We start from the raw sequence: 27710 nt of genomic DNA, 5'->3' as shown, positions 1-27710 counted from the left end.
GGTTTTTCAGGCCACATGTGATTGCTCACAGCCTCCCAACCGTGAGAGGCACGAGATGCTTTAAACCTTCTAAAAACAGGTTTCTTAGAAAAGTTAGAAAGCTATTAGTGTAAGTATAATGGGCTGATTAGAAATTGTATTGGTGAAGGGTTTTTCATTTGTTGAGCCAATGTTTGTTGCTAAGTCTCCGTATCCCCTGCCCTTACACACATTAATGAATATATAGAAGAAATAAGTATTAACCTTTGATATAAATCACGTTAGACCTTAGGCTAAGTAAATTCTTTCCTTAACTAAAACCCACTATACCCTCACCCTATAGGAATGTAACTTTATTTGGGTGGCGTCTGTTTTAAGAATAATCACCCCTGGAGAAATAAGTGTCCTGGTTGACTGACCGCTGTCACAAGGAGAGGGTCATAAATTGTCAGCAGGCCCCCCGGCCAGAAGATGATGTAACACCCCTAAGACCTCTGTATACATTTGTATGAAGCACCTGACTTTGATAAAAGTCAGGACTGCTGACCCCGCGTGACTTTTGCATACCATCTCAGTGTATAAAAGTAGACCATGGAAAATAAAGAATTGGGATCAGTTCCTCGAAAGACTGGTCTCCCCATGTCTCTCTCTCTCTCACTCTGGTTGAGTCTCCATCTGGAGCGCGGAACCCACCATGCTTACTAATTATGCCTGGGCTTCTAAGATCCGACCGGGGAGGCCTCAGTGTCTCCTCTCCTTCGGGAGAACGGAAGGACGCCTGTGGCCTACGTAAGTGGTGCAAACTTCTTGTCTTGAAGTTTTATTGGTCCCCCGCGTAAACCAAGCTACTCAGCCTCTTTTCTCCACTGAATTTTCCTACTGAGCTATCCTTATTCTATTACTCTTTATATCCTTAATTAACGTTTAATTAAGCAGTTGTTTCCTGACCCTCGCCTACGCCGTCTCTCCTTCGAATACCCTGGATCAGCTGCGGCTGGACCCCGGCACCCATCCTTTCATGGAGAAACAGGCCTGCAATCAAATAGGTAAAAGCCCTGGGCCATCCCAGTCTTTCTTTCCCTTGTCTGCCCATTTGACACCCACTGGTGACTTCTAGGGCACTGAGGAGTGAAAGCACCTAGGGATAGAGAGAGCTCTGACTTGGGTTTGTGACTCATCTTTCTCCCTGCCTCACAGGATTGTGACTCCCCAGCCCACACCCTCAAAGCTTCAGACCCCTCAGCTAGCAGCAGGACCTTATTCTGCAATCTTGGCCCCTTGGAACTGAGATGGCTTCATATCTTTCCAGGAGAGTCTCAGATTCTTCCAGGTTGTATCACCCCCAAGTTAGCATATCCCAGGCTCACAGACTCAGCATAGCAGGGTGGAAGACCTGGGCACAGAGAGGGAATTCTATTCAGCATGGGCTGTAAAGCTGCAGAACTGACAAAGCCCCTGCTTCCCCACCACCTCCTCAGACTCCTGCAAGCACATCCCCCAGCCCTGTATTCCTTGACCGTTCCATGCTGGGGACAACAGGACTTTCTGCTCATCTTCTCCTTCCAGTCATTATCCCCCCATTCCCTGAAAGGTTCTCCCCAGAGTGACACTGGACAACCTCTGTCCCTGGGGTTGGAACCATAAGGAAGCTCAGCACTCCTACAGTGTCCCTGTTGAAGATAACTGTTTTTATTAACTGAAATATTATGTTTTTTTCATGGGCCAAAAATTTTTTTGTACTGTCCCCTTATCGATATCACCCAGTTTCAATAAAAGAATCTTCTGGAAAAAAAATAAACAAATGGGACCTAAGCAAACTTAAAAGCTTTTACACAGCAAAGGAAGCCATGAACAAAAGAAAAAGAAATGCTAGAAAATATCTGCATATGATGTCACTGACACAGGATTACAATTCAATATAAAAAAAAAAAAAATCAAACAAATGAGAAGACCAAAAGACATTTCTTCAAAAAAATAAATGGACAACAAGCACATGAAAAGATGCTCTACATCACTGATTACTAAAGAAATGCAAATTAAAACTGCAATGAGGTATCACCTCACACCAATCAAAATGGCCATCACCAAAAAACCCACAAGTAAAAACACTGGAGGGTGTGGGTCTCACCTATACTGATGGTGAGAATGTACACTAGTGCAGCCATTATAAAAAACAGTATGGAGGTTCCTTCAAAAATCAAAACTAGAATTACCATACAATCCAGCAATCCCGCTCCTGGGCATGTATCCAGAAAAGACAAAAACCCGATAATTTGGAAACATATATGAACCACAATGTTCACAGCCAGACTATTTACAATAGCCAAGATATGGAAGCAATCTAACTGTCCATCAACAGATGAACACATAAAGAAGATATGGTATACATACACAATGGAATATTACTCAGCCACAAAAAAGAATGAAATAATGCCACTTGCAGCAACATAGATAGACCTACAGAATACCATACTGAGTGAAGTTAAGTGGGAAACAGAAAGAAATATTATTTAATACAGCAGGGGATGCCCTACATACGAACCTTCGAGTTGTGAACTTTCAAAGATGTGAATCTATTCCAAACCTATTACAGTATAGCAGTATAGAGTCAAATGTGTTAGTTGGATACCTAGGCTAACTGTTGGATTTACGAACAAATTGGACTTACGATTGCACTCTCAGAATGGAACTCATTTGTATGTAGGGGACTTACTCTTCTACTTTTATGGGAAATCAAAAAAATAATACAAATGAATCTAAGTACAAAACAGAAACAAACTCACAGACCCAGAAAACAAACTTATGGTTACCAAAAGGTAAGGGGAAGGAATAAATTAGAAGTGTGGGATAACGAGATACATATCACTATACATAAAACAAACAACAAGGATTTACTGTATAACACATGGAATTATGGGCATCCCCAATGGCTCAGTGATAAAGAATCTGCCTGTAATGCAGGAGACACAGGAGTTGTGGGTCTGATCCCTGGTTCGGGAAGATCCCCTGGAGTAGGAAATGGCAATCCACTCCAATATTCTTGGCTGGAGAATTCCATGGGCAGAGGAGCCTGGCAAGCTACAGTCCATGGGGTCACAAAGAGTCAGACACAAATGAGTGACTAGGCACTGACATTAACATGGAATTATATTCTGTATCTTGTAATAAATTATAATAGAAAAGAATCTTTAAATAATATATATGTATACACATATATGATGCTGCTGCTGCTGCTAAGTCACTTCAGTCGTGTCTGATTCTATGCGATCCCATAGATGGCAGCCCACCAGGCTCCCCCGTCCCTGGAATTCTCCAGGCAAGAAGACTGGAGTGGGTTGCCATTTCCTTCTCCAATGCATGAAAGTGAAAGTGAAGACGCTCAGTCGTGTCCAACTCTTAGCGACCCCATGGACTGCAGCCTACCAGGCTCCTCCATCCATGGGATTTTCCAGGCAAGAGTACTGGAGTGGGGTGCCATTGCCTTCTCTGCCCCCAAACAAAAGACTGGCCAAATGGTTACAAAAACAAGACCCCTATACATGCTTTCTACAAGAGATCCACCTCAAATGTTTGCTGGCATATTGAGTGCAGAATTTTCACAGCATCATCTTTTAGGATTTGAAATAGCTGAACTGGAATTCCATTACCTCCACTAGCTTTGTTCATAGTGATGCTTCTTAAGGCCCACTTGACTTCACATTCCAGGATGTCTGGCTCTAGGTTGATGATCCCACCATTGTGATTATCTGGGTCGTGAAGATCTTTTTTGCATAGTTCTTCTGTGTATTCTTGCCACCTCTTTTAATATCTTCTGCTTCTGTTAGGTCTATACAATTTCTGTCTTTTATTATGCCCATCTTTACATGAAATGTTCCCTTGGTATCTCTAATTTTCTTGAAGAGATCTCTAGACTTTCCCACTCTATTGTTTTCCTTTATTTCTTTGCACTGATCACTGAGGAAGGCTTTCTTATCTCTCCTTGCTATTCTTTAGAACTCTTCATTCAAATGGGTATATCTTTCCTTTTCTCAATTGCCATATGATCCAGCAATTTCACTTCTGAGTATATACCAAAAGAAATGAAAGCTGGCACCCAAACAGAAATTTATACATCAATGTTCGTATCTGTATTATTCACAAGAGCCAAAAAGGTGGAAATAATTAATATGTCCATAATAACAGGTGAATGGATAAGTAAAATGTAATATACAAATGGTATGGTACAAAAGGAATGATACTCCCTAAAAAGGAATGAATTTCTGATACATGCTATACCACAGATGAACTTTGAAAACATTATACTAACTAAATAAGCCACTGCACAACAAAAGGAGAAACATTGTATACTTTGACTTAGATGAAGGTCCTAGAGCAGTCAAATTCATAGACAGAAAGTGGAATAGGGCTGGAAAGAGGTAAGGAATGCCGAGTTATTGTTTAATGGGTACAGAGTTTCTGTTTTGGAGATGGAAAAGATCTGGAAATGGAGAGTAACAATGGTTACAAAAGACTGCCACTGTACTTAATGGTACTGAACTGTAAACTTAAAAATAGTTAAAATAGTAATTTTTCAAAAGATATTTGATATATCAAACAAATATTAAAAGAAAGCTGGTATTGTGTGGCCACAAAGCTATGAATGAGGACATGTACAAACTGTAGTATTATTTGTATCAGAAAAAAATTTGGAAATAACCTAATTAACCATAAAAAATGGGAAGGACAGATTATACATTTACATGACAGATTATACCAGTTGATCTAGTGCTATATTAATCAAAATACATCAAAAAATAGTTTAAATGGAACTTAAGCATTAGCTATAATGTTCTAACAATTTAAAGTATGAAAGAACTACAATTTAATAAGTAAATTATTTTAATAATAAAGCAACTTAGCTTGCAGAAAGGACATGAGAAGCCCTGAGGGGAGCTAGTTTGCACCTCCTGGCTCAGGGGAATGGGGGCCAGCGGTTAAAAAGGGGTTAGGTAAAGCACACCTCCCAGGACCAAGTGCCCTGCTACCCACACAGGACATTGTTCCCAAGGCCAACCATAGTTACCATTCAGCAGCTAACAGGAAAATGGCTTTGATGAATATATAAAGGAAGAGTAAAGATGTTTAGGGATATATAAAGGCAGTATGAGTGGGACTGGCATTGTGAAAAATGGATGCAATGGTCAAGCCAGATTATGTCATCACTTCTGACAGCCAATCTCTCACTATAAAAACTGAGTGCACCTTTGAAAACACAGTTTTCTTGAAAGCTAGAAGAGAAGTTTGAAGAAACCACAGCTGTTGGTAGAAAACCTCAAACTGTCTTCAACTGAGAATGTGTTATGAACAATGTCACCTGTACCAGGATCTATGAAAAGGTATTACAAAAATTCCAACATCATTTTAGAGGAACAAGCTGTTAAAATAAACAAGCTCAATTTGCTGAATCTTCACAATACTATTTTTCATCACTGTGTTCTATTATCTCTATCACACATGTTTTATACACAACTATTTCCAAGCACTGACTTAATTAGGATCATCCCTACATATAAAATCCTAAAAACACACCAAAGATATTACTGGACCTCATCAATTTGGTAAAGATACTGGATACAACTATCTACTGTATTTCTGTAAAATAACATGAACTATCAGAAAGGGAGCTTTAAAAAACAATACCATTTACCACCACACCAAAAATCTCACTAAAGCGTTAAAAGACTTGTTTGTACTCTGAAAACTGTAAAACACTGATGAAAGAAAAATATGACACAAACAGATGGAAAGATATATCATGTTCATGGACTGGAAAAATTAATAGTGTTAAAATGACAATGTTACCCAAGGCAATCTACATATTCAATGAAATCCCTATCAAAATACCAAAGACATTTTTCACAGAACTGTAACAGGAGGGAAAGGGGCAGGGCAAAACTTTTGAAAGAATAACATCACCCAAGGCCATTCTAAATGATTAGAATCAAATGGGACCAAGATGGCAGACAAGACTAGATCTTGGTCCTCAATCTGATCCATATGACACACCCAGAAGTGCCATGACAGTTCCAAGGCACTATTAAAAGACCAAGGATTGGGCAGTCACCCAAATTCTGGAAATCTCCACCCCTTCCCAAAAATAGCTGGAATAATCCTCCCACTCATTAGCCTATTAAATTACCCAGCCTATCAAAACTAACCCCACCACAGTTCATGGCTGCACTCACCCTCTGTGATGGCCCACACTCTGTCTGCGGAGTGTGCTTCTCTCTGTATCTGAATAAATCCACTTCTTACCTATCACTTTGTCTCTCACTGAATTTGTTCTGCAATGAGACATTAAGAACCTGAGCTTCATTAAGTCCAGAAACCAGGAATAATGGAAGATAATGATTGTATATTTCATCATGTGGATGTGCTGTATTTTATTTAATTAGTTCCTCTTTGGTTAACATTTAAAGTTGTTTTCAGTTCTGTTCTATAATAAACAGTGCTTCAATGAATATCCTTGTATATATATCTTTATGAGCTAACTTCTAGATTAAATTCCTAGAGGCTACCTTCTAGATAGCATATTGAAAAGCAGAGACATTACTTAGCCAACAAAGGTCCGTCTAGTCAAGGCTATGGTTTTTCTAGTGGTTATGTATGGATGTGAGAGTTGGACTGTGAAGAAAGCTGAGCACCGAAGAATTGATGCTTTTGAACTGTGGTGTTGGAGAAGACTCTTGAGAGTCCCTTGGACTGCAAGGAGATCCAACCAGTCCATTCTGAAGATCAGCCCTGGGATTTATTTGGAAGGAATGATGCTAAAGCTGAAAGTCCAGTACTTTGGCCGCCTCATGCGAAGAGTTGACTCATTGGAAAAGACTCTGATGCTGGGAGGGATTGGGGGCAGGAGGAGAACGGGACGACAGAGGATGAGATGGCTGGATGGCATCACTGACTCGATGGACGTGAGTCTGAGTGAACTCCGGGAGTTGGTGATGGATAGGGAGGCCTGGCGTGCTGCGATTCATGGGGTCGCAAAGAGTCGGACACGACTGAGCGACTGAACTGATTTTTTTATGAATATACATGAAAAAATTCTCAACAAATATTAGCAAACTGAAGCCAACATCACATAAAAAACTCCCATACAGAGACTTCCCTGGAGGTTCAGTGATTAACACTCTGCCTGTCAATGCAAGGGACACAGTTTCAATCCCTAGTCTGGGAAGATTTCACATGCCACGGAGCAACTAAGCCTATGTGCCACAACTACTGAACCCACATGCCACAACTGCTGAGCCCACATGCCCTAGAGCCTGTGCTCTACAAGAGAAGCCACCACAATTAGAAGCCAGCACACCACAAGGAGGAGTTTCTCTACTGGCATAACTAGAGAAAACTCAAGTGCAGCAATAAACATCCAGTGCAGTCAAAAATAAATATAAATAAATAAACAACCTGTGTTAAAAAAAAAGGTCATACACCATGACCATGTGCGGTTCATCCGAAGTTCACAAGGATGGTTCAACATATGCAAATCAGTCAATGTAATATACCACATTAACAAAAATCTGGAGTCAAAAACGACATGATCATCTCAATAGGTGCAGAAAAAGCATTTGACAAATTCAGCATCCATTCATGAAAAAAAATCTTAGCAAACTGAGTATATAGGGAAAATATCTCAACATAATAAAAGCTATTTATGACAAACCCACAGCCAATGAAATACACAATGGGAAAAGCCAAAATGCCTTTCTGCTAAAATCTGGAACTAGACAAGGATCCCACTTCTATTCAACACAGCATTGGAAGTCTTAGTCATAGCAATCAGACAAGAAATAAAAGGTATCCAATTTGGAAGGGAAGAAGTAAAAGTGTCACTACATGAAGATGATATGATAGAATATATAGAAAACCCTAAGTACTCTACACAAAAACTACTAGATCTAATCAATGAATTAAGCTAAGTAGTAGGATACAAGATTAATATCCAGAAATTGTTTGCATTTCTTTACATGAACAATGAAATGTCAGAAATAGAATGTAAAAAAAAGTTGCTTTAAAATTGCAACAAAAAATAATAAAATATCTAGGAATAAACTTAACGAAGTGAAAGATTTATACATTGAGAACTATAAAACATTAATATAGAAAATTAAAGAGAATTCAATGAAATGGAAAGATATGCCATGCTTTTCAGTTGGAAGAATTAATATTGTTAAAATGGTCAAGACTAGCCAAAGCAATCTACATATTTAATGAGATCTCTATCAAATTACCCATGACATTTTCCACAGAACTACAACACATAATCCAAAAACTTATATGGAACCAAAAAGGACCCAAAACCACCAAATCAATCCTAAGGAATGAAAACAAAACAGGAGGCATAACTCTCCCAGACTTCAAACAATACTACAAAGCTACAGTAATTAAAAAAATAGTGTGGTATTGGTACAAAACCAGATATACAAATAAAAATAACAGACTACAGAGCCCAGAAGTCTACACACTTATAGTCAATTAATCTTTGACAGTCACACGATGCACAAAAATATATTCAAGTAGCCTAAAGACTTAAATATAAGTCTTCCAAGGCAATAGAAAAAATAAACAAATGGGACCTAGTCAAACCTACCAGCTTTTGCAGAGCAAAGGAAACTATTTCTATGGAATGGGAGAAAATATTTGCAACTGATACAGCCAACAAGGGCTTAACCTCCAAAATATACAAACAGCACATACAATTCAACAACAAAAAAAGCTATCCAATTAAAAAATGGGCAGAAATCCTTAATAGCCATTCTCCAAAGAAGACATACAGATGGTCAAACAGCACATGAAAAGATGTTCAACATCACTAATTATTAGAGAAATGCAAATCAAAACTAAAATGAGGTATCACCTCACACCAGTCAGAATGGCCATCATTAAACGTCTAGAAACAATAAATGCTAGAGAGTGTGTGAAGAAAAGGGAACCCTTCTACGTTGTTGGCTGGGAATGTAAGTTGGTGCAGCCACTATGGAAAACAATATGAAAGTTCCTGAGAAAATTAACATTAAAATCACCATATGATCTAGCAATCCCACTCCTGGGCATATACCCAGACAAAACTATAAATCAAAGAGATACATGCACCCCTATGTTCATAGCACCACTATTTACAATAGCCAAAACATGGAAACAACCTAAAGGTCCACTGACCCATGAATGAATAAAGAAGACATGGTACATATATACAACGGAATACTACTTAGTCATAAAAAAGAACAAACTAATGCCTTTTGCAGCAACATGGATGCAAGTAGAGATTATCATACTAAGAGAAGTCAGAAAGAGAAAGACAATACCTTATCATATCACTTATATAAAGAATCTAAAATATGGCACAAATGAACCTATCTACAAAACAGAAAGTCTCATAGGCACAGAGATCAGACTTCTGGTTGCCAAGGCCAGAGGGAAGGGGAGTGAGAAGGATGCACTGGTAACTTGGGGTTGGTAGATGCAAACTATTACATTTAGAATGGATAAACAACAAGATTCTACTGTTTAGCAGAAAGAACTATATCCAATCTCCTGACATAAACCATAATGGAAAAGAACATTTTGAAAGCATGTATATGGACTCCCTGGTGGTCCAGTGATAAGAATTCATCTTGCAATGCAGGGGACACAGATTCAATCCCTGGTCAGGGAACTAAGGTGGGATTGAACAACTAACATTGTTCCCACCTGGCATGTGGGAACAATCCCACATGCCAGGGAGCAACTAAGCCCACAAACCAAAACTACTAAGCCCAAGTGCTACAGAGCCCATGAGCCACTACTAGAGAACACACGTGCCACAACTACTGAAGCCTGCACACTCTGGAGCCCACAGGTTACAACCACTGAGTCTGTGTGCCACAACTAAGAGTCCACATGCCACAAGGAAAGATCCTGCATGACGCAACAAAGATCCCACCTGCTGCAACTAAGACCTGAAGCAGTCAAATTAATTAACTTTTTTAAAAACATGTACATATGAGTATAACTGAGTCACTTTGTTGTACAGCAGAGACTGGCACAACATTATAAATCAAATATGTTGTTGTTTAGTCACTGTGTCCAACTTTTGCAACCCCATGGAGTGTAGCCCACAAGGCTCCTCTGTCCATGGAACTTCCCAGGCAAGAAAACTGGAATGTATTGCCATTTCCTTCTCCAGGGGACCTTCCCAACCCAGGGACTGAACCCACATCTCCTGCATTGGCAGGTGGATTCTTTACCACTGAGTCACCAGGGAAGCTATAAATCAACTATACTTCAATAAGACAAAAACAGGAACATTCCTTTGGTTAGTAGATAAAGGTATTTATAGCTAACAAAAAATAAATAAAGCAATGCAAAACACAGTACTTTGCTCCATTTCCCTTATAGAAACTTGAAAAAATTGTGAACATTTTCCTTTAAAAAGTAAGCAAAATGCATGAAGAAATAAACATGACAGTACAACTTACTAGATGCTATAAAAAGTGTTAAATGGGGCTTCCCTGGTGGCTCAGTGGTGAAGAGTCCGCCTGCCAATGTAGGAGACACAGGTTGGATCCCTGATCTGGGAGGATGCAACATGCCCCAGAGCAGCTACAACTCTGCACCACAACTATTGAGCCTGTGCTCTAGAGCCCATACACCACAACAAGAGAAGCCAAAGCAATGAGAAACCCGAGCACTGACCACAACTAGAGAAAAGCCCAAGCAGCAACAAGGACCTAGCACTGCCAAAAATTAATATAAATAAAATTTTTTAAGTGTTAAATGCAATACCTCTTTTTAATCTATCAAATATTCAATGGAAAAATGACTATTCATTGTAGGATAATATGCTATGAAATATACACTATCATATATGGTCAACGGTAATACAAGGATTTAGAAAACAATTTAGCAATAAGTCTTTGATATTCTCTTGCATAATTCTGCCTCTTTTTTATCTACACAAATAAAATAATTCTAAACAAATAACTTTAATCACAAGACATTGATCTATGAGCTATTTACAACAGTCAAAAAAACTATGAATACTTAAATGTATAATAATGGCTCAACAGTCATGCCTAAGTCATACACTATCATACCAGCCATTTAAATTCCAAAAAGTTCAATTACAATATAAAAAATACTTCATGCTACAATGTTTAACAAAAAAAAAAACAACTGAACATGAAGTATAATCACAACTATGTTTCAAAGTAAATAAAAATATTGCAAAAAAATAAAAACATTAATGTTACCTGTATGATAAAATTGTAAGTGATACTTTTTCTTCTACATTTTTGTAATATAATAAATTCATTGCATTACTCCTAAGTGCATGGAGATATAGGTTTTAAATTAAATAGTAATTCACAACTGACTTTTCACTAATCCAACAGATTTTCCACAATTCATTTACTACAAGTTTACTATTCATTCAAGTATGTCTATTAACTTATGTCCTTTTTCAAGTAAAATTATAAGAAGTCCTTTTAACTGCTGGCAAGTATTAACTATGTAAACATAAAATAAAGCCTAATTTTCTATAAACTTTGTATGCCTTGATTTTACTCTCAAATGTGATAAAGGTCCAAACAGGTTGCTGCTATGCCAATGAATACCAATCACTGGAACATCAAACATTAGGGTAAATGGTGGAATTTTTCTTAGCCCACACTGTCTCGGGTTTCCTTACATAACCATGACAAATTTTAACATCCATTTTATACACACTGACCTGATTTAAATTTCATGAAAACTTTATTACAGGGAACCAAGGCTCAGAAAGGTGCTTATGCCTGTACAGTGAGGGGCTGTGCCTGGCCCAGTCTTCCAGCCAGGAGGGCCCACAGCCTCTTCACCCTGCTCCTTCTGCACTACTAGGGTGGGTGGATGTTGGATATTCACCAGACTTAAATAGATGCCCCAGCTCAGGTCTCATTTTACTAGTGAAGAAACCCTAGAGTGCAGGACATATGGGAATAAAGCAGGACAAGTCTGGGTACCAGAAGGATCTACTGCTTTCAAGTATCTGCTCTCAACAAGGTTATGTGCTGCTCTCCAGAGCAACATCTCTGACTGTGATGAAACACTCAACTACTGGGAACCAACACACTACCTCATCTATGGGAAGGGGTTTCAGGCTTGGGAATATTCCCCAGCTTATCTTTAAGATTCTTATTGGAGAAGGAAATGGCAACCCACTCCAGTACTCTTGCCTGGAAAATCCCATGGACAGAGGAACTGGTAGGCTACAGTCCATGGGGTCACAAAGAGTTGGACACAACTGAGTGATTTCACTTCAAGATTCTTGTATTTTACATTTTATAATGTCTACTAGCTTTTGTGAGCTATATATGTGAACTTTACTTTTACAAGGCTGTGTGTAAGAAGTTTGGGCTGCATGTGCATCAAATGTTAGCCTTCTTGGTTCTCAGCACTGACATCTTTTGCTCATTATCAGCATTCCTTCCTAGAAGTTTCTGTTTGTACACTACCTTGATAGTTATGACTGGCTAGTATACGGACAAACTTCAATTAATATACTTGGATTAGCAACTGGGGCTATCTTAGGCTGGCCATTCAGTGTAGCTCTTGGTTTACCTATTGCCTCTGATTTGCTGGTCATGAAACAGGTTGGAAGAGTTTTTCATTGGTTGCTGGTGGCCCTAATTCTCTTTCTGGTGACTGTGGTAGTCACTGACAGCTACTATTACAGAAACTAGGTGACTGCACCACTCAACATTGTTTAGTATAATGTCTTTACTCTTCATGGACCTGATCTTTATGGTACAGAATTCTGGTATTTTTATTTAATTAATGAATTTCTGAATTTTAGTGTGGTCTTCGCTCACTGACATTTTTTATAGAATACCTACTGCAGAGATTTCATGATCAGAATTTAGGCCACCAACACTGGCTTACCTGGTGGCTCAGATGGTAAAGAATCCGCCTATAATGCAGAAGACGCACATGACATGGGTTCGATCCCCGGGTTGGGAAGATCCCCTGGAGGAGGACATAGAAACCCACTCTAGTATTCTTGCCTGAAAAATCCCATGGACAGAGGAGCCTGGCGGGCTATAGTCCATGGGGTCACAATGTCAGACACGACTATGCAACTTAAGACTTGGTTCCAATGTATATTTCATTCATAATTTTCTTCATCCAGCCTCATAAAGAAGAGAGAGTTCTCTTCCCTGTATGTCCATTTATATGTCTCTGTGGTGCTGTGGCACTTTCTGCACTTCTGAAATGTTACCACTTCGTGGTTCAGCAATACCGCCTGGAGCATGATACTGTTTGACATCAAATTGGCTGGTGTTAGGAACACTCTTCCTGTTTAGACTCTTACCTTCTTCCTGTTCTATGGCACTGTTCAGAGGGTATTATGGGCCCCTTGATTTGTATCCAGAATTTTACCGAACTGCCACAGACCCAACTATCCACAGTGTCCCAGAAGGCCAAGCTGTTAATGTCTGTAAAGGGAAAAAATGGTATAGATTTCCCAGCAGCTTCCTTCTGCCCAATAATTGGCAGCTTCAGTTCATTCCATCACAGTTCAGAGGCCAGCTACCAGAACCTTTTCCAGAGGGAACACTGGCCTACAGATTGTTCCTACTGATATGAATGACCAGAACCTAGAGGAGCCATCCAGATATACTGACATCAGTAAATGCTAGTGGATTTGGACACCATGAGAGTAACAAACCAGGAGCCAAAATATTCATCCAATAGAGAAGAAGGGATCAACTTGGCCTACAGACCATTCCTTGATGCTTCCAGATCTTCAAAGTTCTATGTCTCTTCCTGTCAGATCAGTATACAGTGCATGCAAACTACACCATCCTCAAACCCCAGAAAGCAAAACAAACCAAAGAAAAGTGGAGGTTAGCACCATGCCTATGGCCCCAAAGGATAATCATCTTGTTAAATGCTGATTCCAAGACAGGACTCTCTCCAGGTCATTGCTTGTAACATTTGTAAAAAAGTCTGTCTGATACAAAAAAAAAAAGACACTTATTTGATAAATGCAGTAAGCATTTAGTAAAAGCAAATTAAATAATTTGCACTTGTAATAGAAAATCAGGAATTCTATCTCTAATCAAAGCCAACCCTATACTGCACTCTTTAAAAGAAGTGAAGGCATAGTGACTAATTAACTTAATGAATAGGAAAAGTAATTATGCTAATAGATAATTCTCAAAACTCAGAATATTTCAAAGGACTAAGGATAAACTAACATGTCCACAAAAGTATTGATACCTTCAATTACTATAGCATACGTTTCCAAAATTTTTCATCTTTGTTCATTGCTTTATTATTTTGCATATCTTCATTAATTTTTCATTTAATTTTTAATAAAAACACTATGAATACATTAAGTTACCTAAGTTCTCTAGTTTTACTATGCATGATTAATCCACTGAGCTTACCATACTATCCTTATTTGGATACAGCAGCAATTAAACATAAGGTGCTAATAGTAAGAAAAACAAATCGTTTTAAATTCAATTTCTAAAACTTCCAACTGAAATTGGAACCTGATTCTCACAAAGATCAAGCCCTGAAAGATGTTACACAAGCATTCTAAACAAAGGAGAGCATCGGGAAAAGCCACAGTTACATTATTTCACATGGGTTCATTTATTTTAAAAAGCCAAAACAAACAGAAAAAAAAAAAACAGTGAGCTACAAAAAGTAAGCAGCTTAGAAGTCTCACTACTATACTCACAACAAGAAAAAAGATAAATTGAAAATCAGTAAGTTTTCTTAGATCCATTAGAGAACTGAGGTCACAGGTTGCTGTTGTTTAGTTACTATGCTGTATCTCTTTTGCAACTGCATGGACTGTAGCCTGCCAGGCTCCTCTGTCCATGGAATTTTCCAGCAAGAATACTGGAGTGGGTTGCCATTTCCTTTCCCAGGAGATCTTCCCCACCTGAGGATTAAATCTGTGTCTCGTGCATTGGCAGGCAGATTCTTTACTGCTGAGCCACCAGGGAAGCCCAAGGACACAGAACAAATCACCAAAAAAGAAAAAAAAAAAAAAGGAAAACAGGCAGATACAGAAAATCACATTTTTTTCTGAAGTGAAAACACTTCAACAGTAACTGATGAATTACGGGAGGCCAAAAAGGATTAGCCTGAGAGTTAAAAAAAAAAAAAAAAAAAATCCTGGGTTCCCAGTTGGAATGGGAGGCACACTTTGCTGGGTTTTACCTACAGGAGTCCCAAAAGGTTTTCAGGTTTTCATGAGAAAGATCTGAGGGGAAAAAAATCCTACTGCACCTTAAGTAGAAGGAGGGGAAAGTAACCATATTAAAATACACCCAGAACATTCTCTTTTTAACAAAGTCATGCTCTCAAGGTAAACTACTACACCACAGCATTCTCTACCTGGAGGAAGAGCAATTAGACAACCTCAGCCTCCTCCAGCTTTCCTACCTCACCTAAGTAGGGAGGGGAAAGGCTAAGAAACATTTCTGAAGGTCACAGCCCAGGGACAAGGGCCTACTTTAAAAAAAAAAAAAAAAAAAAAAACATGATTCATAAGACCAGTTTCCCTTTCCAACTCCTGGGATTTAATATAATAAAATAGAATTACAAATGGGAAAGCTATAAGATACAAATTCTGTTTAAGAAGGAATTCTTAAGAATACCCAAAGACAAAAGGGAAGAAAAAAAAACTAAAACAAGGAAACTAGAATAAAGGCTCTGGTATAAACAGCTACAGCAAACTTTAAACACAGCCTCATTCCTTGCCATGTTAACATAAAAGCTCACACTAAAAGCCTGACTACCTCATTTCTTATTACATACAGCTTTCAAAAAATTACAAGTCCTACTAAAAGGCAAGAAAAAACACAATCTAAAGTCACAAAGAGAGCATCAGAACCAGACTCAGAGAAGACAAAGAGTTTTGGAATTATCAGATAGGTAAATTTTAAATAACTATAACTAATACAATAAGGATTCTTAAGGGATAAAGTGAGCAGCTTGTAAGAATAGATGTGTAATGTAAGCAGAGATGAAAACTCAAATAAAGAAAAGAAAATGCTACAAAGCCAACACACTATATAAGAAAGAATGCCTTTGATGGACACAGCCAATGAAAGAATCAATGAGACTGAAGAGGAAAGAATCAGTGAGGATAATATCAATATAAACCTTTTGAAATGAAATGCACAGAGAAAAAATAATAAAAGCGAACAGAAAAACTAATAACTGTAGGACAATTACAGAAGTTGTAGCATAAATGTAACTGAAATACAGAGAAGAATGAAAATAGCAGAAGAAATGTTTGAAATAAAAGATCGGTGGAAAAGCTTCCAAAATTAATGACAGATACCAGAGAAGAAGGATATCAAGCAGTGTAAATACTAAATATCTACATCTAGTTTTCTCATATGCAAACAGCAGAAAAACAAAGCCAAAGAGAAAAATCTTTTAAAAAGCCAGGAAAAAAAATATTATCTATAGAGGATCAAGGATAAGCATTCGATCTTACATATTGTCCAAAACCATGCAAGCAGGAAGAAAGCAGAATGAAATACCTCACACCAAGCTAGAATAATGTATCCAGTAAAATGATTCTTCAAAAGTAAAAGAAAAATAGACATTCTCAAACAAAAACCAAAGGCATTTGTTGACAGTAGCTTTTCCCTGCAAGAAATGTTGAAAGAATTTCTTCATAGAGAAAGAAAATTATACAGGTCAGAAGTACACACCTACATAAAGAAAGGAAGAGCATTAGATGAGAAATAAGTGAAGGTAAAATAACATCTCTCATGTTTCTTATCCTTAACTGACTTAATAGTCAACTGTCCAAACTAGTAATAGCAAAAAATGCATTGGGTGGTTATAGCTTATGGATAAGAAGAGGAATTGGGAATACTGTTATAAGGTATCTACACTACTTGTGAAGAGGTATGCATGTGTGCTAAATCACTTTAGTCATATCCGACTCTTTGTGACCCTATGAACTGTACCCAGCCAGGCTCCTCTGTCATTAGATTTTATACATAAGAATACTGGAGTAGGTTGCCATGCCCTTCTCCTGAAGTGGTATAGTGTTATTTAAAAATGGGCTGAGATTAGTTATAAATGTATATTGCAAACTATAAGACAATCAATTAAAATGTTTAAAGAAGTATAATTTATAAGAGGAAATAAAATGAAATCATAGAAATGTTCAATTAAAACCAAAGGACAAAAGAAGATAAAGAAGAAAACAAGCACAATGAACAAAGTTATAAACATGGCAGGTATTAAACGAATTACATCAAAATTCACTTTAATGTGAATGATCTAAATTCACCAAGAGTCAGAAAATGTCAAGAACATGAGGTGGATATAGTCAGATGTCAGAGTTGACTCAACCAAGACTCATATATATGTTGTCTTTATATATATTTAAAGACACCACTTTAAAGACATTGACTATAAAGGGAAGCTCAGGGAAATACGGAGTTATTCTTTATAGGGTATAGAGGTTCAGTTTTGCAAGATGAAAAAGATCTGGAGATTGGCTGTACAACAATCTAAAAATGGCAAAAATGTATATAACACTATTGAAATGTAAACTTTAAAAAGGTTTATGTTATGTGTACCTTATCACATTTTTTTAAAAAAGTAAATGGATGTCTATTCAAGTCCTTGGTACGCTTTCTGAGTTGTGTTTTTGCTGCTGAGTTGCAAATTTTCTTTATGTATTCTGGAAATTAAACACTTGTCAAATAAATGATTTGCAAACATTTTTTCTGTGGGTTGTCTTCTCACTATGAAGACTGTGCTTTAACACACAAATTTTTTATTTTAATGAGGTCCATATTATCTATTTTTCTTTTCTTGACTCTGTTTTTCAGCATCTTATTTAGAGACCACTGACAAGCTCTATACAGTCAGCAAAAACAAGACCGGGAGCTGACTGTGGCTCAGATCATAAACTCCTTATTGCCATATTCAGACTTAAACTGAAGAAAGTGGGGAAAACTACTAGACCATTCAGGTATGACCTAAATCAAATCCCTTATGACTATACAGTGGAAGTAAGAAATAGATTTAAGGGTCTAGATCTGATAAACAGAGTGCCTGATGAACTATGGATGGAGGTTTGTGACATTGTACAGGAGACAGTAATCAAGACTATCCCCAAGCAAAAGAAATGCAAAAAAGCAAAATGGCTGTCTGAGGAGGCCTTACAAATAGCTGTGAAAAGACGAGGAGTGAAAAGCAAAGGAGAAAAGGAAAGATATACCCATTTGAATGCAGAGTTCCAAAGAATAGCAAGAAGAGATAAGAAAGCCTTCCTCAGCAATCAATGCAAAGAAATAGAGGAAAACAACAGAATGGAAAAGACTAGAGATCTCTTCAAGAAAATTAGAGATACCAAGGGAACATTTCATGCAAAGATGGGCTCGATAAAGGACAAAAATGGTATAAAAGAAGCATAAGATATTAAGAAGAGGTGGCAAGAATACACAGAAGAACTATACAAAAAAGATCTTCACAACCAAGATAATCACGATGGTGTAATCACTCACCCTCACCTACAAAGCCAGACATCCTGGAATGTGAAGTCAGGTGGGCATTAGGAAGCATCACTACCAACAAAGCTAGTGGAGGTGATGGAATTCCAGTGGAGCTATTTCAAATCCTAAAAGATGATGCTGTGAAAATACTGCACTCAATATGCCAGCAAATTTGGAAAATTCAACAGTGGCCACAGGACTGGAAAAGGTCAGTTATCATTCCAATCCCAAAGAAAGGCAATGCCAAAGAATGCTCAAACTACCACACAACTGCACTCATCTCACACGCTATCAAAGTAATGCTCAAAATTCTCCAAATCAGGCTTCAACAGTACGTGGACCGTGAACTTCCTGATGTTCAAGCTGGATTTAGAAAAGGCAGAGGAACCAGATATCAGATTTCCAACATCCGTTGGATCATGGAAAAAGCAAGAGAGTTCCAGAAAAACATCTATTTCTGCTTTATGGACTATGCCAAAGTCTTTGACTGTGTGGATCGCAATAAACTGTGGAAAATTCTGAAGGAGATGGGAATACCAGACCACCTGACCTGCCTGTTGAGAAACCTGTACACAGGTCAGGAAGCAACAGTTAGAATTGGACATGGAACAAAAGACTGGTTCCAGATAGGAAAAGGAATACGTCAAGGCTGTATATTGTCACCCTGCTTATTTAACTTATATGCAGAGTACATCATGAGAAATGCTGAGCTGGAGGAAACACAAGCTGGAATCAAGATTGCCAGGAGAAATATCAATAACCTCAGATATGCAGATGACATCACCCTTATAGCAGAAAGTGAAGAAGAACTAAAGAGCCTCTTGATGAAAGTGAAAGAGGAGAGTGGAAAAGTTGGCTGAAAGTTCAACATTCAGAAAACTAAGATCATGGCTTCCTGTCCCATCACTTCATGGCAAATAGATGGGGAAAGAGTGGCTGACTTTATTTTTTGGGGTTCTAAAATCACTGCAGACGGTGAGTGCAGCCATGAAATTAAAAGATGCTTACCCCTTGGAAGGAAAGTTATGACCAACCTAGACAGCATATTAAAAAGCAGAGATGTTACTTGTCCACAAAAGTCCATGTAGTCAAGGCTATGGTTTCTCCAGTGGCCATGTACGGATGTGAGAGTTGGACTATAAAGAAAGCTGAGTGCCGAAGAATTGATGCTTTTGAACTGTGGTGTTGGAGAAGACTCTTGAGAGTCCCTTGGAGTGCAAGGAGATCCAACCAGTCCATTCTAAAGCAGATCAGTCCTGAGTGTTCATTGGAAGGACTGATGTTGAAGCTGAAACTCCAATTCTTTGGCCACTTGATGCAAAGAGCTGACTCATTTGAAAAGACCCTGATGCTGGGAACGACTGAGGGCAGGAGGAGAAGGGGATGACAGAGGATGAGATGGTTGGATGGCATCACTGACTCAATGGACATGGGTTTGGGTAGACTCCGGCAGTTGGTGATGGACAGGAAGGCCTGGCTTGCTGTGGTTTGTGCGGTCACAAAGAGCCGGACACGACTGAGCAAGTGATTGGAATAGTACACACAAATTCAAGGCCCTTAAGTTTTCTAAGAGTTTTACAGTTTTAGCTCTGAAATTTAGGTATTTAATTCATTTTTAGTTGTATATGGTGTAAGGTAACAGTTCAACCTTCTTTCTTTCACATGTTGATATTCAATGGACACTGCACCATTTATTAAAGAGAGTATCAAGATGGGTACAGAGCTTTTTGTTGGGAATGATGGAGTTCTGGGTAGATGGTGGTGGCTGTTACATATTGTCAATGTATTTAATGCCTGCTGCTGCTGAGTCACTTCAGTCCGACTCTGTGCGACCCCATAGACAGCAGCCCACCAGGATGCCCCGTCCCTGGGATTCTCCAAGCAAGAACACTGGAGTGGGTTGCCATTTCCTTCTCCAATGCATGAAAGTGAAAAGTGAAAGTGAAGTCTCTCAGTCGTGTCCGACCCTCAGCAACCCCATGGATTACAGCCTTCCAGGCTCCTCCATCCATGGGATTTTCCAGGCAAGAGTACTGGAGTGGGGTGCCATTGCCTTCTCCATTTAATGCCACTGAATTGCAAATTTACAAATGGTTAAAATGGTAAATATCATAATATGTATACTTTACCACAGTAAAAATAAACACAAGATATTACTTCACACCCACAAGAATGGGTATCATTTAAAAGATTTAAAAGATATTAGGAGGTTATTAGTGAGGATGTGGAAACATAGGAACCCTCATACACTGCTGATGTGAATATAAAACAGATAAGCACTATACTATTTGTGAAATAATACAAAACCGAAAAAGTTTTTACAGCTCCTCAGAAAGTTAAACTACAAAAATTTATATGCAAATGTTGACAGCAGCATGATTCATAATAACCAAAAAATAGAAACCACATATCCATTAAATAAATGTTTTTCAGCAATATTAATGAATAAAGTTCTGAGTCATGCTACAATATGGATATACCTTGAAAATATGCTAAATGAATGTATTCAGTCATGAAATATCACATCCTGTATGGTTCCTTTCATAGGAAATGTTCAAAATACACAAATCCATAGTGACAGAAAGTAAAATAGTGGTTGACAGGATCTGGGGTAGAGATATAAGGGAAAATGAGGAGTAACCACTAATTGGTAGAGGATTTCTGTTGAAGTGATGAATATTGTAGTGAAGGCTATACCGATCTGACAGACACTAAAACCACCAAATTGTACTCTTTAAATGAATGGACTGTGGTATGTGATTTATATCAATAAATTTGTTATTTTTTAAAAAGTGACTTGGACATTGACAGAGTTGTTTAAGAGATCTTCTAACAACAACTGCACTAGAATTTAGACCTTTCATATAATTTTTACCCTGAACAAAAACTAGGGAAAAAACTGACTCAGTAGAAGTTTCAACATGATCTGAGGATATTACTTCAGTTTTTTTAGCTTTAAAAGCAGTGATTAGAAAGTAATCAATCTGTTAATGCTTGAATTTTTTGGTTCAGCACAGATTATAAAACTATGGGATGGAAACAGAAATTAAAATAAATCTCTCAACTATACCTTTTTTAAACTATATCTGTCAAACTAGATCATTACTTCGGTGCTTTTGAGGCCATGTAGCAGTGAACAAGGATTGACTATATTAAAAATGACTATATTAAAAATGAGTATATTAAAAAAAAGCACAAGTTTCCTCTACCCAGGATCTCACACTAGAATATCAAGCCTTTCATGAAGCTCTGCTTTATGAAAAATTCCACATTTAGTATTAAGAAAAAAAAATCAAGTGTCCACACTCTATGTCCACACAGAGCACAAAGTTTTACAATAGGGTTTTACAATCTCTATTCTCTATGATAAGATATTTTTGGTCTTGAATCCTACCTGAATCTTATTATTTTATTAGTCTTTCTATTTAAGATTAATTTTTAATAGTAATTTTATAGTGGGACATAGGAAGGATCAATGTATCACACAGTCTGGTAAAAATCTTGTGCCACAAATAAGGGAATTAAATGCTATCTTCCCTCTTAATTGGAAGAGGGTGTTTGCTATGACCAGCACGTTCTCTTGGCAAAACTCTATTATCCATTGCCATACTTCATTCTGTACTCAAAGGCCAAATTCACCTGTTACTCCAGGTATTTCTTAACTTCCTACTTTTGCATTTCAGTCCCCTATAATGAAAAGGACATCTTTTCTGGGTGTTAGTTCTAGAAGGTCTTGTAGGTCTTCATAGAACCATTCAACTTCAACTTCTTCAGCACTACTGGTAGGGGGCATAGACTTGGATTACTGTGATATTGAATGGTTTGCCTTGGAAACGAACAGAGATCATTCTGTCATTTTTGAGACTGCATCCAAGTACTGCATTTTGGACTCTTTTGTTGACTATGATGGCTACTCCATTCCTCCTAAGGGATTCTTGTCCATAGTAGTAGATATGTTACTTTACCAAAAAGAGGGAGGCAAACAAAAAAATACTAAAACAGGAAATAACACTGGTATCTCTTTTATATCATCTCAAAAAATCACTCAGGCCTCCCAGCAATCTAAGGATATAAAAATTAAGTATATGAGATGACAGGTCATATCTATCACTGACATCATAGAATAATCATCTTATAAAACAAATTTTATTTTCCTGAAAACAGTATCCAAAATGCACTACAACAAACAAGGCACTAGTAAAATATAAGACCTTCTCTTTGAGTCCCAAAACAAGATATATTAAAGGTACAAAGGCTATTCAGGTTAGCTTCACAAATACTTCTTGCCTAAAAAACTTCTATTTAAACTCTTCCCAAACTGACATAAAGAGTTTTAAACATAAATCAGTCAGACTTCACTTTTTATTCATGAGGAATAAGATTCACTTATTTCATTTTATAATATTTACCAAATGCTGAATATATTTATTCTGAGTACTTAGTACTGCAATAAAAAATAAATACATAAGACATGACCTTAAGGAATTCAAACTCTAATGGCAAAAAAAAGGCTGTTAAATATCCCAGGAATAATCTGTGGAAGAAAGGGGAAACATGCTTATAACTGTGAATTTCCTAATACTTTTAAATCTCTAGTATGTGTAATTGTTTTCCACCTAATTTTTATATAGGTTCCTGTAGAGTGAAAACTCTTAACCTTGTTTCCAATACCTGCTAACTTCTATTTTAAAAAGCAAATTTTGCTATAGAATCAGGAATTTCCTGATGTATACCTTGGAAAACAAACACTGAACCATGGATGTTTCCTTTATTAAAAGAGAAAATTGTAATGCTTTTATACAGAATCAAGGAAAAATAAAGAACAGTTGAGAATGAGAAATATGCATAAATATTTGAAAAGCTTAAATTTACTCCACTCAAGGTACATCTATTTATTATTATTATATTTATTATATTATTTTATTATTATATTATTATATTATATTATTATTATATTATTATTATATTATTAAATTATTATATTATTAAATTCAATATATTCTATTTACTGTAACAGAAAAATAAGTACAATTTATTATTATTATATTTATTATATTATTTTATTATTATATTATTATATTATATTATTATATTATTATTATATTATTAAATTATTATATTATTAAATTCAATATATTCTATTTACTGTAACAGAAAAATAAGTACAATTTACTCCACTCAAGGTACATCTATTTATTATATTATTTTATTATTATATTATTATATTATATTATTATTATATTATTATTATATTATTAAATTATTATATTATTAAATTCAATATATTCTATTTACTGTAACAGAAAAATAAGTACAAGTATCACTGTATTTTCTAACAAAAACATACTAAGATCTTTCAAAAGAAGAAACCTTTGGAAGGTTTTTATCAAGATGAAGTATATTGTAGCTCAAAGGGAATGAATTTAGATTTAAATAGGATAAAATACAAACTATCCTCTGATAAAGCAGAAATGCAATTTTACTTTGCCCATTGTAACAAAACCTATTTTCCCCTAGAACGTGAATCAGAGTAAATCTATATCCCTATTTATTGTACTGCAAACAATACTGAAACTTAGTTTAAATAAAATTCTCATTTCTATTTTGGTAAAGAGGAAAGAGGAGAAAAACAAAATTTAGGTTTTCTGAGAAAAGACAAAGCCACATACACATTCCTGTATCTATAACTAAATATTCAGTGCTTTAACAAAATCCATCCACAACCTACTAGGGCGATCATTTAGTTTGTGGACCCCTATTCAAGTCTAGGGGAGTTACAGCAAATTTCTCCAGATAAAGTATATGGCTTATGTTCCTAATCAATAAAAACGGAATCAGATAAAATCTACAGTGCAAGCACTAGCTAAAAGGAGTTTTTATAACCGCTCATTAAGGTCTGCTGATAGCATTAACTTTCTTACAAGAGCAAAGCTATCATTCCAGAAGCAAAAGATATATAAACAGATGAGATCATCTTTGAAAACACAGTGTTTGGCTTATCATTAGAATATAATGAACTCAATACTCCAGGTGATAGATACCTGAGGGGGAAGGTATGAAAAATCAGAGTCAACTTACATGGTAACTTCTCTATTTTTTTGATATGTACATCAAAACTATTCATAGTTCTTTTCATGAAATTGATACCTAATCAATTCTGTCTCCAGCTATTAATTGCATCTACTCTGAAAAACAGAAAAGGAAGAGATAAAGCAACTCAATTTTATTAAGTGTTTACACTATGCTAGGCAGGTGATAAAGATTTTCATGTAGGTATTACCAAATTCACTGCATAAGTGAAAAAACAACTTGGTTGTTGGGTAACTTTTCAAAGATTACAGAACTGGCTTTGAACCCAAATCTAACCTTTTATCAGGTAATTCCAAATGAAACTAATTTGAGACCAGAGCTCAAACCATCTAAATTTTATTCCAAAGGATTGAAGATTAATCCATTTTCCACTATTTTCTTTCCCCAAGAGTAGAAAATATCAAATGCAAATAGACTTCTTATTGAAGTTAAATGACAATTTCTAATTCTTGGGAAAGTTTCTCTAATACTGAAAAAACAACAGGTAAAGAATAATATAGTTTGGGTCCATTTGTACCTTAAGGAAAGCCTGATATTTAATATTTAAAATGGGAACAATTACAGCACATTTAGTCACTCTCTCTAGCCTATAATATTATTCCAGGTGTGGAAGTTTTAGCTTATTGTTGCTAAGGACACCCTCCACATCCTCTGTCCCTAGTAAGTCCACTAGAGAAAATGGAATATGAAAAGGTGCGAAGTACACAATATAATGTCAGCTGATGTTAGCATACATGTTGGGGTATTTTTTTTTAACAAAATTGAATGGTTACTTAACTGTTTTGCAACCTTTCCTTTCCATTAATATATAGTGAATAATCTTCTGCATTATTATTTTCTAAAACAATTTTTAATGTCAGTATAGTATCCCATCATGTAAAGAAAGATGCCAGAAGCTTTTTCTCAAGCTAACGGCACTTAAAAAGATAGATATACTTTTGTTGCAAGAACTGTAGCTGCCTACTAATAGGGTCTGTATTATGGCTAAAAAATTTTAAAATCAATTTTTATTTATTCAGAACATAAGTAGTACAGAAAAAAGGGCTATGTGCACTGACTATTACAAAAGATTCACTAAGAGAAACTTAAAGAATTACCAGTGCTTGCTTAAGCTGTTAATTTAAGGGTTAAGTTACAATTGTCTATAAAAACACATTGGCCAGAATGAAGAAATATAGAATAAGAAAATTCTCAAATTGCCAGTGGAAGTGTAAATTAGTAAAACCATTATGGATAGTAATTTGGCAATTATCTTATAATAAAAAACAGAACTGACCTCCTAAAGAAGCTCTAGCACATGTGCAGAGAAACATTTAAGAATGTTCTCAGTAACATTTTTTAATAGTACCAAATTAGAAAAATATTCTAAATATCCACCAATGGTATACAGATAAATTGTAGTATACCCATTCAACTGAAAACTAATGAAATGAAAAACGAGCAATCCAGATCAGTGTTGTTCAACAGAGGTATAATGTAAGCCAGAAATATAATTTACAATTTTCTAGAAGCCATTTTGGAGAAGGAAATGGCAACCCACTCCAGTATTCTTGCCTGGAGAATCCCAGGGACAAAGGAGCCTGGGGGGCTGCCGTCCATGGGGTCACACAGAGTCGGACACAACTGAAGTGACTTAGCAGCAGAAGTCACATTTTAAAAAATGCAGGTGAAATTAATTTTAATCTTACTTAGTCCAATATATCCAAATTATCATTTCAATATATAATTAATATAAAATAATTAGTAATGAGATATTTTACTTTTTTTCATAATAAGTCTTCAAAATCCTGTGTGCAAATATACTTTCAGCACATCTCAATGCACATTGGCCACATTTCAGGTGCTCAATAGCCACAGACAGTTAATGGCTATTGTACTGAACAGTGCATATCTAAAGCTACCTCAAAATCCCCAAAATACTGAACCAAAAAAACAAAGTTGCAAAATCATATGTGCTATACGCTATCACTTAAATAACCTATAAAGCTAAAAAATTCTAAATAATGTTTCTGCTTAAGGATATGTAGAAACTTATCTACATATATGTATACATATATATTATGTAGAAAATATTCAAAATTCCATGAGACCTCACCTCTACCTTTAATGTTTTATTTCTTTTTTTGTTTGCCTGTTTTTTGTTTTATTTTTTTAAAATAAATCTGAAGCAAACATGACAGAAGATTTCATAAAGTAATGTAATAGATGCAGAGGTGTTCGTTCATACTATAATCTTATCTGAAATGTTTCCAAATTATAATTAATTTGGAATATGCATATTCCAAAACTCTTTTCTTATTTCTATTTACATTCAATCACTTAAGCCTGAAATATGCTAATGAAGTATTTAGAATGTAAATGTCATACTTCACTTTGATATACACAGAGCAAAAACATCCTTCTGTCCTTTATGCAGTAAGCTTGATAATAAAAGGTAAAGACAAACTTCAACAAATTTAAGGTATGAATTGATAAAATTATCTCATTTATTTACTCAACAGCATTTACTATATAGCTATTGAATGTGTGTTCAGTTCTGTCCAACTCTTTGCAAACCCATGGACTATAGCCCTCCAGGCTCCTTTGTGAAATTCTCCAGGCAAGAATACTGGACCGGGTTGCCATTTCCTATTTCAAGGGATCTTCCCGACCCAGGGATCAAACCAGCATACCCTTTGTCTTTGGCAGGCGAATTCTTTTCCACTGCACAACCTAGGAAGCCCCACATGGCTATTATGAGCATTCAAAAAGTTCATAATGTGGTAAATAGATTTTTCTGTCATGAGGCATGTAGTCATATGGAGAATAAACAATATTTACACACTTTACAGAATACCAAGATCAAAGAAAAAGAGCTAAACACTAAAACAGTGACTTATGGACTTCAGTGTGTTCTCAGTCACTTGAGTCATGTCCGACTCTCAGTGACCCCTTGGACTGTAGCCCACCAGACTCCTCTGTCCATGGGATTCTCCAGGCAAGGATACTAGAGTGGGTTGCTGTGCCCTCCTCCAGGGGATCTGACCCTGACAGTAACTGTTAAATAGAAAATTTTAAAAGAGATTACTAAAATTACATATTAGTTTAACATACCAC

General features: G+C 36.5%; 1 protein-coding gene and 1 pseudogene across 11 annotated transcripts in view; one reads left to right on the top strand and one right to left on the bottom strand.

The window, feature by feature from the left end:
* The window catches only part of ATRX (ATRX chromatin remodeler), a 285555-nt gene that overhangs the window by 232905 nt on the left and 24940 nt on the right, over positions 1-27710 (bottom strand). The window contains exon 3 of one of the 11 annotated variants that reach the window (XM_055565688.1): positions 1236-1372. The exons of the other annotated variants lie outside the window; for them this stretch is intronic. The gene's annotated coding sequence lies outside the window, so the exon portion shown is untranslated. The remainder of the gene's footprint in view (positions 1-1235; positions 1373-27710) is intronic. 11 annotated transcript variants of the gene reach the window in all.
* Positions 12301-13968, top strand: LOC129639441 (alpha-1,2-mannosyltransferase ALG9-like; annotated as a pseudogene).

Source organism: Bubalus kerabau, chromosome X (genome assembly GCF_029407905.1).
Source record: "Bubalus kerabau isolate K-KA32 ecotype Philippines breed swamp buffalo chromosome X, PCC_UOA_SB_1v2, whole genome shotgun sequence".
Classification (NCBI taxonomy): domain Eukaryota; kingdom Metazoa; phylum Chordata; class Mammalia; order Artiodactyla; family Bovidae; genus Bubalus; species Bubalus kerabau.
This window is presented reverse-complemented; position numbering and strand designations above follow the sequence as displayed.